General features: G+C 36.5%; 1 long non-coding RNA gene across 1 annotated transcript; it reads right to left on the bottom strand.

Moving 5' to 3' along the window:
* Positions 1 to 10,650: 10,650 nt before the first annotated feature.
* On the bottom strand, positions 10,651 to 11,891 carry LOC149808280 (uncharacterized). The gene is made up of 2 exons (XR_016419783.1): positions 11,534 to 11,891; positions 10,651 to 11,127 (listed from the first exon to the last, which is right to left on the bottom strand). It is a non-coding gene; the product is annotated as an uncharacterized LOC149808280 (long non-coding RNA).
* Between the last annotated feature and the right edge of the window lie 8,498 nt (positions 11,892 to 20,389).

Raw genomic sequence — 20,389 nt, forward strand, 5'->3', positions numbered from 1 at the left:
ATTTTGGTACAGTAATTCGTGGTAAGTACATGGAGAGCCAATTTTTGTTGTTTGTTGACGGTGCTTGTTGACGGTGATGGTCTTTTGACTCACTGTTTTATGAATCGAATACAGCGTGCATCTTTTGTGACACGTATCCCATTCGGTTTGCCATTTTGAGGCGATTTGTTTTGGGATATCATGCTGTGTAATTCTGTGAAGCTGTAATCGATTTGGACCGGTTTTGGTATGTTGAGTTGGTTCTTTGCTGCTAAGTCGGTCCTGTCATTGCTTGGGATGTTGATATGGGACAGTACCCACATGAATTTTACAATTTGGTCTTGTTTTTTCCTATTGTTAAACAACAAGATTGTTTCTTTTAGGAGGTTTTCGCGCTCCTTTGTATTGCCAGTTTCCAAGGTTTGTAGTACACTAAGTAAATCACTGATTATTAATGTTTACCGGAATTTTTGTTGGTATGCTATCTTCAAAGCTTCAAATATGGCCCAAAATTATACTGTATATATTGAACAATTATCCGGGAGTATGCTTCCTATTTCCTTTTTCGATTCCGGGATAGCATGGGCTTCAACAGTTCTGTCTGGGTTGTTTGATTTTTATCCGTCTGTGTATATTTTGACGAATTCCTTATAAGAATAGTCTAGTATAGTCAGGTTCTTTGATCTTATTTCTAATGGTTGTTCTTCTTTGGAGCCGAAAGTTGTTGCTAAGGTGCTGATGCTAGGTTTTTTGCTTGTCCATGGTATGGGGTCTGGGTATCGTGCGGGTTCTGCATGAAGACAGTCGATTTACAATTCTTTACATAGTGTATGGATCTTTTTTCCGGATGGTGAATAGAGGACGAGTCACTGGCTAAATGGGATGTTGCATTTGTTAATGATGTCCCTTGTGGGATGGCTGGGGTTGTGTATGTAGATTTTGGCTGCATATCTTAGTTTTAATTCTTCTCTTCTCATTGCTAAAGATGTTTTGCCTGTAAGGATCTGAAGTTCTTCTTTGGAGGTGTTTTTAAGCGTGCCTGTAGATATACGCAACGCTTTAGCTTGGATTATGTCGAGGCGTATGAGGAGGGATGGTTTGGCTGAGGCGTAGATCTGGCATCCATAATCCAGGCTTGGACCTAATTAAGGCCTTGTAGAGCGTTACGAGCGTGTCTTGGTCTGCACCCCACTTCAGACCTTTGAATGTTTTTCAGGAGGTTTAGGTTTCCATTACATTTGCGTATTAGTTCAGTGATGTGATGTTTCCATGACAGGTGCTGGTCGTACTACATACCTAAAATTTGTACTACTTTTGCGTGGGTTGCCTGCTGTCCATATGCCACTATCGTCAGAAAATTGCGATAGATCGATTTTACTGAGGTCGACAGATCGTTCTAGGTCATTGATCTTGATATTAAATAGGGTCGGGCTTAATACACTTCCTGGGGGAAGGCATTTTCTAATACGTATTCTCCTGAATACTGATCACCTAATTTAGATCTATTATGTCTATCTTTTAAGAAGTTTTTGATCCATTTAAGCATGTGGCCGTTGATTCCATTGTGGTTCATTTTGGCGATGAGACCATCAGTCCAAGCTGGATCAAAGGCTCTCTCAAGATCAAGAAAGATCGCCATGAGATGTCGATCGCATTTTCGTTTAGCGTTGAAAGCTAGTTTAATGCGTGACTCAGTTACTTCTATTGACACCTCTCCAGTTAGTTCTGCTATCTTCTTTACATATTAGCAAGAGCGTAGTATGCGTTGCTTGAGCGCGAAGGCTCCATCGTGGCGATTTGGAGGTTTAACCCCCTTTATCGCATTTAACGCTTGTTGTGGAAAAAATCCTTCCATCTCTGACTGTCTTAATACTGTACATGCTTCTCGCTGCTGTGTTAGTCGACGACTATAGTCAGACTAACTCAATCAGTCAATAAGAATTAAAGTCACTTACTAAGTGTTTTTAATTGGTCGGGGCTGTAGGAATTGTGCCAACACCATTCCGATTTTATATGCGAATGTCGCATTTTTAATTGCTATTGAGTCTGGTCAAGGGGAGGGAGGAAAGATACTCTCGGGGTGCGACAATCGCCACCTGAAAGCTTGAAACGCCAAGACCACATTGATCAAATCTAGTCCAGCTATTCGATTGGACAGTAAAAGATATTCCAATAACGTTTGGGCCACTTGCCTAATTAACCAGATCCTACGAGTCTTAACATTTTCTTTATTATCATTTGTATTAGTTTGAATTTTGTGTACGCATTGTACTTGGATTTTTCAAATTGTTACCAATCAGCTAGTTGTTAGTCACCCGTGGGGTTTGGTGGGGGCACGCAGTGTTTTTCAGGTTTCTAGTTGTTAATTTTGAAGGCGGTATGGTATCTGGTCAATGTGGACAGAACTATTTCCGAAAGAGGTCTTTAATACCCAGAGGAAGAACCTCTTATATTATTCAGGCAATTATGAAAGTCGTTGTTCTTTCTTTATCCTCGATTGGTCATCTGTCTGGGGTTGTGGCATCATCCGAAGATAGGTAGATTGTTCTCGTTCGACTTCCTTGTCTCTTCAGGCCTGATGATTTACAACTTTTTGCTGACTGCTGTTGTGTTCTCGATGATGGTTGTGTGATGCCACTATGATTTTATTTCACTTGCATTGACTGCATGATGTTTATTTGAATACCATTGTGCTTTTTTCGTGCGCAATTGATTTGAGATAATTGCTGGGTGATCATTACTTAATTTTTACATGTGGTGTGTTAATAGATTATTGTCTGCTTGTAGGTAATTTATTTTAGTTCCACCTAGTGCGGGGGGGGGGGGGGGGCTGATGACTGGGCTTTGATCACCTTATAATGCTTAAACTTGGAGGGGAAGATAAAGGTGTTAAGTAGTAGTCATCCTGATGTCTTGCTCAGACCGATCTTAGTGTGAGAGTGGTTAGGGTTTGTTAGATACATCCGTGGATCTCAGGTCGGAGGGAGAAGAGAGGTGGGGAGAAGAAAAGAGAGAGATAGAGAGAAAAATTCCGTTTGTTCCCTCTCCCTCTTCCCCTCCCCTCCTCCCTGGAGACTGCTTCGCTTTATATGGCTCAAGCACAAACGCGATACGAAAGACACAATTTTTTTTTCTAACCAATATTGTATTCAAACAACTAATAATCAACAATTAACAATAAAACAAACAAATCATTTTTCAAATAATCTGTTTTTACAAGAGTGACAACGTTGTGAAGTCAAGCTAGACTTCCATTGAGGTAGGTTATCATACCATTGATGTACACTACGTTTCCTAGCTAAAGACAAAAAATAGCCATAATGGTCACAGAAGCATCGATCAACTTTGTCATCGTTACTAGAAGAATGACGATCAAAATAAGTCACTAAATGTTCTAATGGATATCCAAGACTGCGTTGATGATGAAAATACACAAAATATTGTCCACACACCATGAATCTGTGCCTTGTCAATGATGTCGTCTTTCAAAGGCGGCAATCCATACTAATTAAAAATACTCCACACAACCATCACGGGGAAAGTAGACGGTTACCCAGATGGTTCCTGGGAGATGACTTTCGTCCGTGTTGATGATAAAAGCTTGATGGTCTTGAGGTTTGCGATGAGGCAGTTCATCTTTAGCACACACGACCGGATTCCATGAAGTGGTATACGAACTGTTGTTCAAAAGGTTCCAGGGTATCCATTTTTTGTGTTGTTGTTTTGTGGGTTTTTTTCCTCTTTTTTACACAGGTAGTGATAAGTAATCAATTCAATCCTGACATTTTGTTTGAATATCTAGGCCAAGAGAGCCACAGTGCGATCGATCTCTAGAGCAATCAATGGAGGAGAGGAATGATCACGCAAGTCTTTATACCACTGATGCAACACTGCTTCTTCTGAGACGAGACCCCAAGCGTCCTCCAGATATTAGTCCAGTTTTTCTTGTTGACTCAGCATCAGACATTTATCATGTTGAATTTGACTGGAATGATCGTTTTGACATCCACAGCAATCTTTCTTGATCAATTCCGTAATTTTATCCGCCAGGTGTTTGGCAAAACAGGAGACTACATTTTGTTCTTGTTCTGGCCATCTGGACTCTATCACTATGTCCTCTTCGTCTTTGTCTTGGGTTTCTGCTTCCACGATATCCTCCCATTCCATTTCTATAGATTCTTCACCATTCGAAGACGGAATAGTGACTTCCATAGTTTCTAATAATCTAGAATGAGTTTTCTCAAATTGTTGATTTCTATCATACTGTTGAATTCGGTATGCAAGATGACGTTCACCGTGTTGTTCACGGGTACTGTATTGGCTTTGCAAACCGAAGTTCCATACGAATTTGGCCGGATTTTATAAGGTGGAAATGTCCCTCGTCGCTGCTTTGGTCTGGAGTGAAAGCAAAGACCCACAAAGTGTAACCTTTTGCATAATCCTCGTACGTAATGCCGTGACTGGAGTTGGTTCCTAACTGTCCGGTGGCTTCGTACAGGGACAAGTACGATCTTAAGTAATTCTTCTTCTCGTCACTAAAGTCAGGTTCGAAAGACCTAGTACACACGATGTTGCCATCTTGACTGACTTGGATCTTGGACGCGTTGTAGTGCTGACTCTCAAAATGATTTTCCTCGAAGGTTCCATTGAAGGCTGTAATTTTTGACGATACCAGTGATCAAACCTTTGGGTAACTGTCCTTGGAACAGATGATCTTCGATCATCTATTGATGTCCAGCGTGAATGGTAATAGTTTTCACTTCCACATTTCGTATCGGATACTTTGCGGTCGTTCTGCTCCAAGTGTAACTGATGTCGTTTCCCACTTTAGGTAACAGTTCCACACGTCGTATGTAGAGTCTGGCTTCTTGTATGACTGTTTTGTAATAGGCAGACTCAGCTATCAAATAGAAAGCGGCACTGCTACGATTCAGTTTCATGCGGACATCCACTCCGTTCAGCAAATACTTCTCTTGCGACCACATATCTAAATGCAAACGATACATCAGTTCTAAATTTTTGTTGGATCATTGATTTTGTTTCATCGGCCGTTGAATCCCACATTGTGGTTTGGTTCTTTATCTGTAATCAAATCGGTATCGTTGAATTTTTCTGCGGTGTCAGGTTTCCATACCACACAAGCATTAAGATGGGTGTTCTTTGCATCTTTTCTATACGTCAAGAGATTTTCCAGGTACGCTTGTTAAGGGTAGGTGTCCTTGCTGCTACTGACCAGTTTCTTATTCATGTACAAAATCACTCCAATGAACAAGAAATGCATAAAATATTTGACGGGGGCCTATTGTATCTTCGTCCTTTATATCAGGACCGTCCGTAGATGTGTCGATCACTTTCACTTTCAAGTACAAGTAACTACTATTCAGACCATTGTAATCTTCGGGCTGTCCTTTGATTTCAAACTCGATGGGAGCTGACCCTGAGTACTTCACAGAGGAGACGGGATGAAATTCGACCCAATGGTTTTGTTGCATCGTCATCATGGTGGGTGGCATGGCAAACAGATCCAGTTCCGTCTTGGAACAGGCACAAGACTCTCGGTGCATCATTTTCTTTCTTTCTTTTTTCTCTATGTTTCTTAATAATCAAAAACGTCTAAGTCTAAGACGGTTCTTCTTTTCTTGGTCTTTATAGCTCTAAGGGTGTGAAGGCCTCTTGAAGGGTGACTTCGTCATCTCTTTCTGCATTGGCCTTGCTGTGGCATCATGGAAGCAGGAATACCTGACTCAGCAGCGTCAAGGGCATTTATAGGAGTTTTTCTCGTCGGCCCAAAGTGTCTTTGCCCGCCTTGAAGCAAGACAATTTTGTCTGCTCTCAAGAATGCTTCTTTGGGGTTTTGTTTGTCGATGATGACATTTTTGAGAAATTCTTTGCCGTGCGTCAATGCGGCATCTTTTAAAGCGTGCAATCCTCGTGTCACCTCGGTTTCAAAACCGGGGCCATCGAACGAAAGGCCAATTTCAGCACATCTACTAAACCATGTCCTCGCTGTCGAGCGACGCCTCGGTACACTAGATACATGACTTAAAACTCGTTAGAGAATCGTTTTCGAAAATGGAGTTTCTTTGGAGAATAGAATAGTTTGTCCCAGATCTCCTTTTTAGCAAAGTTGACAGTGTAAACATATGATTTACTGACGGATAAATAGTGAGGATGTACGAATTCGCGGTGAACGTGATAGGTGTTTCTACCATCCTGGTCACTGGTCGTGGTAGAATCCACTTTGAAAGGAATGACGCGTAGTAACGATATTGAGGTGTATACGTTGTATTCTACCACATCGCAACACACAAAGATCAAATTGAATCCTTTGTTCAGTTCTACAGGGGATCCCAAAACCCTGTAAAAATCCATTTTAATGTTGATCTTCGGGCTCAGATTCTGTGCTACCATCTCTGGATGTCCACCCAAATTTCAAACAAACTACCATTAAACCTGATGGACAGTGTTTTGTATCCTGAAATTTCATCAGTAGGCAACGACCCACTTTATCGTACACAATCTCAACACTTTTTTGGCTCTGTTCAGGGCTTTGCCAACCGCTGCCTCGAACCTATCAATTGTGTACACCAAATGTTCACCGCTAAAATAATAACATGCCGCAATTTTGAACGTGTAGATGCTGAATGACGAATTGCTTTCTAACTTTGTGTCACCTGAAAACCCGATTTTATTCATGTCTTCTTGCAATTAGACGTTCAGGATTTCGACCTAGAAAGTGTTTTGAGTTTCAGTGCTTTTTTGATTTGTGTAGGGTAAATCATTTCCACCAAAGCCACTTCCCAATGGGCTTCGTGATCTAATTGGATGGCCTGAGGTAATTTGGCCATGTAACAACACAAGGTATTAGTGGAAAACACCTCCATCGAACTGTCACTGGGTAACGTTAAGTAAAATTGGTTGTTGTTGGTCATAATTCCAGAGTTCTGCACCTGTCCGAGGGGTCACTCGAAGTCAGAGGAGTGTCTAAAAGAGGACTGATGTTATGGTTATTGTTGGAGTGGTGACTGACATTGGACACAAGACTCCCGTTGTTCCCGTTTGAGGAGTATTTCAGGGAAAGATTGGGAAGAAGGTAACCGATGCAGCTGCTCAGTAAAATGGTCCACAATTGTTTGCTCCTTGTTGCAAACTCAACTTGCAATGGAAGCACCGACAACACCACAAAGATTTGGCAGAAAAAGACGATTTGACCTTTAGTCACACGTTTTCCACACCACACACACAAAGTTTGCTTTTGTAGATCTTGCAGAAAAGAACTGGGTCAAGGAGTAGTCACTGCGGTGGTAGCGGTTGAGGCTGTATTGGACGACATGATGGTCACTTCTTTTTATAGCCACAGATCGCTCTCTTCGGCTTGGAAGACAGACTCCGCACTGTAACTGAATTTTGTAATGCGTGTTAGGATTGGTTAGAGAATAAAAAAACTCAATCCGTTTCGATCCGCTCTTCCACTATACATAACAGCGGTTCATTTCATTCCCTTCACAAGTTCTCACGAAAACTAACGACAGGATGTGGACTAACATAGAATCATCTACCCTCGTATCGTCGATGCTATTCCACACAGACTTACCCATGTATGTCAGATCATCATGGACAATCATCCTGGTCACCGATACGAGCTTTTAGAAAAGAAGAATTTATGTGGAGAGACAAGGCTGTCTGAAGCGAGTCCTCATCTACGGTCCAGAAGTCAGAAAAAGTTTGAGGAAGAGAAGACGACCTATGCAATACCCTCTGTGTTAACGAAACGATGTTAATATAAAAACCAACGGCCCTTATCAGGGTCACTCCATTGCCTCAAAAATATTTGCTTTCTTGCCCAAAAACAGTACCGTGACGTCACCCACCTTTTCCATTCCTATTGTCCCTATACAGTCCCAATAATTTTTGTCCCTCTATAGTCCCACCAATGTTAAAATTCCCCATGTTAAATTCTCATTGTCCCTACGGTAGCATGTTAAAATTCTCCATGTTAAATCCCCATTGTCTCTACGGTACAACCCTTCTAGTTTAACATTAAAGGCTCATTGTCTCTATACTATCCCCTTTAACTACTTACGTTTTTTGTATGAAAAATCGGTTATACTATTTGGGTTTAATTCTTAGGAATGACATTTACCTACCCACAAACTTGCTGTTATTTGTAACACACATTTCATGACACAGCAGTAAGCTGAAAATGAGTTTATGTCTTTTGAAAAATTCCTCCTAGACCCTTCTAGTCACATACCAGCAGTCGTACTGTCGAACCGAACATTGCTGAAAAACTGAAAATAATAACTTTATAATCTCCTTTTTATATTATTCAATAATTAAAAAAACATATGTATATGTTTTGTTGTGCGTTTACATGCTGAAAATTTCATACCGTGCAATTTCTACACGTGTAAAAAAATTGCGCTACCCCGGGAGATGTTTCAAATTTGCACACCATGCAGTTCATATATTTGCAAATCTGTTCTCATGGCAACATTTAAATACGTATGTCAATATGAACATGCATGTAAGTTGAAACATTTAGGTAAACTGGTGTGTGTTTCTTTCTAGCAGTTTTTCTCGAGCACTTTTGTATCAAATATTTAAACTATTAGGACTTCGGAACCCCGAAATGCAGAAAACCAAATTGCTAAGTGATGTGGAATTCTCACGGGATACTTTGTTAAATAATGAAACTATGGAATTCTGTGAAATGAAAATTTTCAAGGATTTCACTGACTCGGACTATCGCAATAGTTCGCCAAAAGTGTTACCTATTGTATCAAATTTACTGGGATGAAATAAAACAATACATATTACTAACAGTTTTAACGAAGGCGAAAATTCGAAATGAAGCCATACTGTCTCCATTTAATTGCATTTACTGCTGGTGATTGAAAAAGTGCCAGTTTCATTCAATTAAAGTTAAAGATTTAGATCATTTTGAATACTAATGCTTGACGACGTGCAGTTTCTGAGCCTTTTTATTAAAACAGGCAAGATTCAAACGTTAAAAGCAAATCGAACTCCTAAAATAGAATTTCATGACTAGAAATTATGGTAAACTAGTGGATAATTTAAAAATTGTAAAAATTTTGCTCGTGTGACTAAAATAGTAAAGACAGTATTTATAACTTTAAAATTGGACACACATTTTTCGCAAGTAGAATATTCCAATGCAGTATGCAGTGATGTTAAATTCGATATCAGAAGCTACTTAGTGCTCTTGAGAACACGTGATATCCGTGCAATCATTAAAGTGTTTCTGCTTAACAGAGGTAAAGTGTCACTTGATGTGTTAGACAGGAAACCACTTTTCCCTTCAAGATTCGGTTACCATCTGCAGGAAACTCCAATGATTTGTAAAACATCCGAATGTGATATATTGCCAACTCTAATAATGAATTTATTCATAGTGATTTGTGCGAAACAGGGAGTTCTTATTATTCCATAAGATTCCGGCCGAGGTGTACTTGATTTTTAAGTGTGTACTTAGGTGTACGGACACAAATTTCACATGAAAACAAGACGCTCAGGAATATGTACATGGTCCAATATTTGATGTTTTGAACACTACATTAAATTGAATTGATTTGAATCATCATACTAGAAAACCAGAAGGCTTTAATCGAAATCTAAGATACGTAAAGGGTTAGAACACTGTAAATAAATATTTTTTGCTGAACTGTTATTGATTCCAGTTTTAGAATACATTTTAGGCAGCGTACCCCTTTTCGAAATCTTCACAGTCTATTGAAATGCAACTAGATATTTTCTGTTAAGCATCCAACACACAACCTCAGTATAAATAAAAAGAGCGTATCATCGGAACTTTTTTGTTTTTAGTTGGATGGCTTCATCAGGGACAAAGTGTTCGTAAAATGAATTGGCTGTCATGAACCTTTATATTCGCAGTATTTCCAAATGTATAAGGGCGACTATCGCCATCAGTCTGCCAGGTTTCAGTGACCCTTGATTTCAAAAAGATAGAAAACGGCAATCTTTTCTTACAGTTTACAGTAGACAAGGAGTCCGAATATTATGAGAATTCAGTTGACAAAAAAAAAAAATTTTAAAAGATGGTTTTAAATAGTGTGATAGCTAGTCCTCGACATAATCTATATAAACAACTCATACTAATTCCAGAAGATTATCATATTTCTTTAGTTATCATTTCAGTAGATTTCACAGCAGATGATGTTTATTGTTTACTTTATGCTGTTTTGCTTTTCCATGAATGGGCATGTCATGTGCTGAAACACTTGATCATTTGTACTGGTTGTAACATTTTTTCAGAAATAAGATTGAAACTGTCATTTTTATAACCTGCATTTTCTGAGAGGAAAAGTAAAATACAGTCTATATTACATGAGAGTAGATCCCATTTGTCTGGGTTGGATTCGAATAATTCTGATGAAGGTTAAATGGAAATAAACTCGTGATGACAAGCTATTAAGCTAGACAGACCGATATTTCAGATTTTCACAGTTCATAATTTTACATTAGACAGAGTGAAAATCGGATTTTCGGAGTTTGGATTATTAATTCTATATTATCACAAATAGCTTCAATTTAATCCATCACAAATATTTTGACTAAGTTTTACTGGATTCTTTTTTTATGTCCCGCCACACAACCCCACCCACACCACCCCAACCCCGACACAAACGCACACATGCACAACACCCTTCTAGCTTAGAAAAACCTCCACTTTACTTGATTATTTGATTCCAGTTGTGTTATTTTTATATCGAAAACAATGTTTACCATGTGGATGAAAGTCCATTTACACACACAGGTTAAAGAGGAGATAATGTTATAGATGGATGAACGTAGTGAAGAAATGGAGAGTATCATTACTGATGTTACATATACACATAAACCTGTAATACTTACAACTAAGTTGTATGATGTTTGAGTGCTAACTGAAAATCTTTCCAAGGGTACATATTGTTGTACACACTTTTATATCAAAGAGATACAGGAGTCTGTCTGGGTCTCCCTGTGGACCTGACCCTTACGGTAGCTGACTTGTGTTGGTGCTTTGCCTTCATCACTAACCCCATACTGTGACTGCAATAACACTTTTGTAAAGGTCTGATCCACACTCTCCATATGGGTGACATCAGCTGTAATCTCAGCCAAGATCTGATTAGGAAAAAAATAAAAATAAAAATTGTTAATTTTTTTCCACTACTCTTCATATTTGGTTGACACAAAACAATTTCAATGGACAGAGGAACATTGAATAAATTAAGTCCCTTTAATTATAAATTCAATCTTAAAATAAATGGAATCATTCCTGCCATTGATATGACGTTAACCTTGAAACTAAAGTACATTAGCTGCCGTCAATGACTTTATTTTGAACTCTGTCGACTACCACAGACCCTACTGTTTTCATTGCAAGACACATTGTTTTAATATTGATATTTTTCAATATTGATATTTATTGCCATATTGCCGTTTGGTCATTGCTAACATCAGCATAGATGTGGGCAGACCGTTTTTTTTTTATCTGCCAGATAAGCAATTAAAAAAAAAAGCTTATTACCTCAAGCTTTCTCCTCTTCTGTATAGCTCTACTCCCTGACCTATGTCGACTACGACTCGCCGGCTTGCTTCCCATCTTCTGTCTTGTTGTCGGAGTAGAAAAAATCAAAAAGAGTCAGCACTGCATCAGGTTTCAAGCGCAAACTTTTTGGTTCAAACCCAATACTTAGCGCGAGTCTCGGATCTTTTGAGAAACAATCGAGCTCGAAATATCTCTGGCACAACCTGGTGTGTTGAGTTGACATAAAGCCTTCTCTGTTTAATTTGATCGCCCATACAGATCTCATTTTAGGGTCTTTGGAAATGTTAAAAAAAAACTAATCTTCTGTCCGGAACTCCTATTATTCACACAATTTAGAGCTGCGCATTGAACCATCTTGTTTCTACTTGACACTTCGCTGCACAAACTGAATATGACTTTTGTACGTTAATCGTCTCAACTGACGTCACATCCTGTTTGTATGGAAGGGAGTTAACAAATTCGACGCAGATTCTTTCCTTTCGATCTCGGAATACAGGACAGTATTTTTTTAATGAAATCTTTGTGCAAATACAGCAGATGCAAAGAATAAAATAGTCGGGATAGATTATATACACAAACTACTAAATATCCTTCTATTTACAATAAAATATTTCAAGTCGGGGTTTTTGGCCCCTTTAAGTTGACTCTATTAGTTTCATGACATGTACATGTTTTCTTGTTGTAAGATTTCGCTCATCCTCTGGTTTGAAGCTGAATCCAGACAAACCTAATAGAAAAAGTGCATAGCAATAACTTTTCTTTCAGCTTGGGCGTGCCGCAGATACCTCTAAGAATTTGTTTCTGTTTGGTAGAGCTAAACATATATAGCTGCCATTATAGACAGCACTGATATTGATAAATAGCAATATTAAATAGTTTGGGATACAATGTCCATCCTTTACACGAGTAAAAACAAAATTGTTACCCATTTCGATTACATAATCTTTTTGCTTTATATTGCTCATTGTATGCATGGATATGTTAAGCGACACAAAAAGGTGGACATCACCAGAAGCGATGTGTAATCTCATAGGAGTTATTAGGTTCGTTGTCAGACTTAATCCATACAAAATCGTTCTACATTTAAGTAGTCTGCACTTCAGTGCACAAATACATCATTTCAGAAAACTAATATTTTTTCTACACGAAAGCCATTAATTTTTCCTGTACATTATTCATAGCTTCGGGACCAGGACCTGTTTGGGCAACTTTAGCGCATTGACTATAATCTGTTATTGTAAAATCGCGCATTTGGCTGTGAACAGGTCGACGTTACAATGCTGATGGAGATGCTGTTTAACTATTGTTTAACTATTACACCACACATTGTTGTGTTGCTCATAATCTGAGGTGTAGTTTATCTAAGATAAGTCAAGTCTGTTAATGCAGTTAAATTCTTTTCTTGTAGCAATATATGTTGGACGTTACATTCCTTCCCTTTGAAAGATATATTATCTCTGTTATTCAAAAAGCTGAAATGAAAATCGGGGGGAAAATCTAATTAGTTGAAAACTACTGATTTCAATTATGAACTTAATGATATTTAGTACCTTGAAGGTGCAAAGTGATTCTTAATAACTGTTCACATAACTCATCGTTCGAATAACTACCCATGAAAACGCTGTTCTTTGCATCTGATTATGGAATCGTCTACTTGTAAAAAATTAATGAGTTTAAATAGAAAATGAGTCATTAGTTACAGTAATTATCAGACCCAATCACAATTAGTCCTACTAATTAAATATCTAACTTCGCTAAGATGATTTAGAGGGTTTAATCAAGGTTATCTCTCGGATAATGTGATCTGAAATGGTCTTGCTGTGGTTTCTTAGTGGTTTTCTTCACGACAGTTGTTTTTTCTTTCTTTGTTTTTGTCTCTTCATGGGTATGTGGTCAACGTCGTCTAAAACAGTCTCCCTTCTATCTAGAATCGTTGTTAGCTGTTGAAAGCAATTTTTTTTCTACGATCCTTTTATTCTAGCTCTGAATTTTCATTTAGTACTGCTCTTTTTCTTGATTTTGCACAACTGTACCATCAAGTTTGAACTGACTTAATGTCAGGGCGCACATCTCTTGCATCTGCAGTTCTTCTGGCTGCGATTGTCGATTCATTAATTTTTTCACGAAATGCAGAATGCTGATTCATGTACGGTTGTATATTTATTTTCTGGCCTAGTGTAGTAGTTCATAGCTTCCATGTAAAATAATATCTGTCTTTTTGTATACCTCTTTCCGGTACTCGATTTTATTTCTTGGTCCTTTCGTTGATTTGGTTGGGGTTATATTTCCGGTAGCCGCCTTAGTATTCTGAATCTAATTTAGTTCTGAATGGCTCATTCATCATTTATGTGCACTGCGCAATGCAACTTGCATGATGTAGTGTCTGTAGCATGTGAGCATTTCCTGCCAGGTTATTGAGCTGTTCTTACTGCCCTATCATCTTACTTATCATGATCTATTGTTCTGTCATTTCTTTTCCATGTGGTAATTTGAGTGATGCTATAATGTATGAACCTTTCCTCCATGTCATATTCTGCTAAGTATTTCAGGCTGAATGGTGGTCCATTATCTTCTTTCCAATTATCGTGGAGTGCCATAGGTAGCGAGGATCGTTTTATTTTCTCTTAAATTTGTTTAAAATCTATTGTGCGGAAGGATTTTACTTATGGGTTCGTTATTCTCGTAAAAATTACAACATGAATGTAATGTCCATCCTGGCATGGTTCTCTAAACTCTACTGCTGTAATGTCACATGGTTATCTGATATTTTGCTTACTTGTATTGTTTCCTGTTCATGATCTTTCGTCGTCACTTGGTTATTCAAAACACTGGTTGATCAGCGCTTCCACCATGCTTTTCATGGCTGGGAACCAATATTTTTCTAGCAATATCTGTTTGGTAATAATTATTCCTGTGACTCCAAGGATGTGTGCAGCTTTGGTCAAATTTCACTGTAAACCTTTGGGAACAAAAACTGTTTTAATCTGAAGATCAGTTCCTCCACTCTGCTGAAATCTTATCTAAAAGTGTAATGTCAGAGTCGGTCTTATGGAGCTCCCAGTCATCTATGACAATCTCTTCTTTTAGCTTTTAAACACAGTCAGTCTGTCTCCATTTTTATTATGTCGAGAACGATGGTTTGCACTGCTACTACAATATACCTTATTTGTACAAAATACTGAATGACTACAATATGCGTTATGAGTGCAATATGCTTTATGACTTCAGTATAATTTATGAGCACAATATACTTTATGACTGCAATAAACTTTATGACTACAATATACTTTATCACGACAATATACTTTATCACGACAATATACTTTATGAGTACAATATACTTTATCACGACAATATACTTTATGAGTACAATATAATTCATCACTGCTATATACTTTATGAGTACAATATACTTTATCAATACAATATACTTTATGAGTACAATATAATTCATCACTGCTATATACTTTATGAGTACAATATACTTTATCAATACAATATACTTTATGAGTACAATATAATTCATCACTGCCATATACTTTATGAGTAAAATATACTTTATGACGATAGCATACTTTATGACTTCAATATATTTTATGAGTCCAGTACCCTTATGAGTACAATATACTTTATCACCACAATATACTTTTTCACCACAATATACTTTATGAGTACAATATAATTCATCACTGCCATATACTTTATGAGTACAATATACTTTATCACTACAGTATACTTTATGACTACAATATATTTTATGAGTCCAATACCCTTATGAGTACAATATACTTTATCACTACAGTATACTTTATGACTTCAATATATTTTATGAGTCCAGTACCCTTATGAGTACAATATACTTTATCACCACAATATACTTTTTCACCACAATATACTTTATGAGTACAATATAATTCATCACTGCCATATACTTTATGAGTACAATATACTTTATCACTACAATATACTTTATGACCACAATATACTTTATGACTACAATATACTTTATGACTACAGTATACTTTATCACCACAATATACTTTATGACTACGGTAGACTTTATCACCACACTATACTTTATCACCACAATATACCTTATGACTACAATATACTTTATGACTACAATATACTTTATGACTACAATATACTTTATGACTACAGTATACTTTATCACCACAATATACTTTATCACCACAGTATACTTTATGACTACAGTATACTTTATCACCACAATATACTTTATTACTACAATATACTTTATGACTACAGTATACTTTATCACCACAGTATACTTTATCACCACAGAATACTTTATAACTACAAGATACGTTATCACTACAATATACTTTATCACTACAGTATACTTTATGACTACAGTATACTTTATCACCACAATATACTTTATCACCACAATATACTTTATGACTGCAATATGCTTTATGACTACAATATACTTTATGAGTACAATATACTTTATGACTACAATATACTTTATGAGTACAATATACGTTATCACTGCAATATACTTTATCATTACCATATCCTTTATGTCTACAGTATAGTTTATCACTACAATATACTTTATCACTGCAATATACTTTATGTCTACAATATACTTTATGACTACAGTATACTTTATCACTACAATACACTTTATCACTACAATATACTTTATCACTGCAATATACTTTATGACTACAATATACTTTATGACTACAGTATACTTTATCACTACAATATACTTTATCACTACTAAATACTTTATCACTACAATATACTTTATTACTGCATTATACTTTATGACTACAATATACTTTATGACTACAGTATACTTTATCACTACAATATACTTTATGACTACAATATATTTTATGAGTGCAATACCCTTTATGAGTACAATATACTTTATCACTGCAATATACTTTATGACTACATTATACTTTATGACTACAGTATAATTTATCACTACAATATACTTTATCACTACAATATAACTTATCACCACAATATACTTTATCACTACAGTATACTTTATGACTACAATTTGCGTTATCACTGCAATATACTTTATCACTACACTATACTTTATGACTACAATATACTTTATCACCACAATATACTTTATGAGTGCAACATGCTTTATGACTACAATATACATTTTGAGTACAATATACTTTATGACTACAATATACTTTATGAGTACAATATACTTTATGACTACAATATACTTTATTAGTATAATATACTTTATCACTGCAATATACTTTATCACTAAAATATACTTTATGACTACAGTATACTTTATCACTACAATATACTTTATGACTACAATACACTTTATCACTGCAATATACTTTATGAGTACAATATACTTTATGACTAAAAGATACTTTATGAGTACAATATACGTTATAACTGCAATATACTTTATCACTAAAATATACTTTATGACTACAGTACACTTTATCACTACAATATACTTTATGACTACAATATACTTTAAGACTACAGTATACTTTATCACTGCAATATACTTTATGACTACAATATACTTTATCACGACAATATACTTTATCACTACAATATACTTTATCAATGCAATATACTTTATGAGTCCAATATACGTCATAACTGCAATATACTTTATCACTAAAATAAACTTTATGACTACAGTATACTTTATCACTGCAATATACTTTATAACTACAATATACTTTATCACTACAGTATACTTTATTACTACAATATACTTTATCACTACAATATACTTTATGACTACAATATACTTTATTTCGGCCAGAGCATCTTCCCTGTCTGGTTGTATCTCTTGTATGTATTTGTCCTGTTCCAATTGATGAAATGTACAGGTTGAAGTATTTTCTTTGTTTGTTTTTTTTTTGTAACAGTTCAGCAGTTCCTCTTTAAAATTTAAAATTCACATCCATTCTCACTATTATAGGTCGACCGGGATTAAAATAGGTTACTGTGCTTTCATTTGTAATGCAGCCATTCAACTTTCAAATATTTTGTCTGCTTCCTATTCCCGTTGGAACTTTATTTCTCTTTTTATTAGTTGTATGAGTAGTTCTGTGGCTGCTGCATTCATGGGTATCTCAGTCCATTCTCCGTGATGTGGCATCGATAAAATTAAATTTCTTTCACTCCGAATTAGCATTTGTCGAACTGAAGGTACGCTCTATGCAGAAGAGCTCTTACTGTTTGTTGCGCTCTTCTAGGTTACTTTCTCCCATAAGTATGTCATCCCACTGATTTGTCGTTTCGGAATATATCAAAATGGCATGTATATTATTTAATCTTGTATACACGTGTTCAAAGAGATGTAAATCCAATACTTACGGATTTACTGAGATTTTCAAAGATGGTGAACTACATCACACGTGTTGTTTGAAAACAGACCGGCCCAAGCAAATATGGCGACCGAGTTGATAAGGAAATTCCCTTTTTGATTCGAAAACCTAACAAGTTTACAGTGTTTGGGACCCCCTGGCGATAAATAGGTTAGAACTAAAATGAATGAATGAAATGACTAAGTTCTGTCATTTTATATCCTTGGTGGTTTCTGTTTTTAAAATAGGTAGGATGGTACAAACAAATCGGATGGTGAGAGTATACTATAGGCTGATATCGTGTTTCTTCAGATTTAAAAAAAAAATCTCAATTTGTACTTAGCCATCATTTATCGTGATAATGTTGTTGGACACTTACCAAACTCACTGGTGTAGCTTGGATTTGATACTCTAGAGTCTCTTTATGTTCTACTGTTCTTTTGCTTAATTCTTCTTCGCAGAATAATATCGATAATTTCACAAGGGTACCGTCTGGTTAAATCTATAGCATGCCTAGTTTTAGGTGTCATTGCGGGATCAAACCCTGTGGAGGCCCTTAGGCAGTCGAAATCTTGCCCCCTTACCCCCCGCAAATTATCTCCTAATACGTTTTATCAATATTATTTTGATCCGTTGTCGCGGGGCCCCTAGGCCGGTGCCAACTCTGCCTCATTGGTTATCCGGTACTGCTGGATGTTCTTGCATATCAGCGACGGTTAGTCGCTTCTCCCTCTCACGAATTTGCGTTGAATTTTATCTCGGTTCACAGTGCTGTGTTTCTAATAGCTGCAAGAAAATTGCCTTTTACAGGTACTTCACGTTAAGCTAAATTTTTCTGGGCCTGAAATTATTTTCGTTGCTATCTGTGTATGACACCTTACAATTATAACTTATTTGTGATTTTCACATTTTCTTTACCGTCGGTTCGATTCTGACATCAGCATCATCTATTCTGACTTTCACTGTCTTCCATGTACATTCTGGGGATTTTGTGGCTTTTTTTACTTGTCTGTTGCCTTGGGCGCTTGATAGTTTGTTCAAAAATGTCATCATCAGAATTTCTTTAACTTTCTTCTTCTATATATCAGTGTCTGAACATCAGATACAGTGTCAAAATTTGTTAATTGAAATAAGAAAAATATCTGTTGATTTTGGGGCCAAATTTATTAAAGGTCAAGGTCATATCAACTATATGAAGAAAATAATGTTCTCACAATATCACCTTTATTATTCAAATATTGTGGATGGTTTGCACTTGAAGCATGGGCCTTGACTATCAGTTTGAGGGTCAATATCCCAAAGGTTAAGGTCACCGAGACTGGAAGTAGATTGCTAACCATAATTTTTGTATCCACACACAAATATATAATCTTCTATTGAGCGAATACGCGTGCACACAGATGTGCAGTTTGCCTACGATTGGCTAGATCTACTTAATACAGTTCACTTCTTTCATCAGTATCTGTTGGATATCATTTACTGAATTGTTTCCAGTAGATCAGGCAGAAAACAAAACCTATATAACGTATATCTCAGCCATGAAATGGGAATAATTACACTAGTCTACAATGTATAAAATATTCTTAAATCACTATACGTAACACGTGTTCAAATACCAATGTTTGCATGTGTGTAGATACCTATCCCGCGATGCACAACAGGTTGAGCACGGTCAGTAACGCATTGATGTGCACAATAAGGAATCCATGCAAAGTTATTTGGTTCGCATATTTTTTTAAAACATTATTTATTTATTTATTTATTTATATGTATATTGCTGAATCAAAAGGTCGTTATAAGAATGGGGAAAAAATGAATGTCTTCCTATTTCTAGTCACTGGTTAATAAAGATCATCGTTTCTCAAATGACTCATGGAAACGAGTCGTGTGAACCACGAAAGTTAATGTCAGTGATTTAAATGTGTCGAAGTATGAATTTAAAATATGATGAGTCTATGGAGATATGCGTTGCATATAAGCATGCAATTTTTTGTTAAAGTTGTAGACATTGTGCTTAACGTTTCAATTGCAAAATAATCACAATTTATTATTTCTTGTTATAAAGCCGCCACAAAATTTAAGCATTAGATTGCAGAAGTTTGAATTAGCGTAGATCGACGGAATTAGATTTGCCCTGTACAGGCAACATGAATGCGACCTAGTTACTGGTTCGAGGCATAAAGGGTTGTCGCTTAGAACCGGACTAAATTGGATTAGGCCTATATATGGATGAAAGTAAACATTTCCGAATTATAAGGTTATTTCTGTCTTTCTGTGGCAACTTGTGGGGATTAGATGTATTTGAATAAAAGACTTCTCTTTAGAACGGTTTGGCAGCTTTGGAAGAGGTTAATGACAAATTATATCACTTGTAATTTTACGTCTGGGCGTTGTGGATTTCTAAAATGTTATTTTACAAAGAATTTCCGGTGGTGATTTGCAGCCAGTCGAACTTGAAACATGCTTTGTAATGATGGACTTACCAACC

The sequence above is a fragment of the Sinohyriopsis cumingii genome, chromosome 1, assembly GCF_028554795.1.
Source record: "Sinohyriopsis cumingii isolate HCF-2022 chromosome 1, ASM2855479v2, whole genome shotgun sequence".
In the NCBI taxonomy this organism is placed as follows: Eukaryota; Metazoa; Mollusca; class Bivalvia; order Unionida; family Unionidae; genus Sinohyriopsis; species Sinohyriopsis cumingii.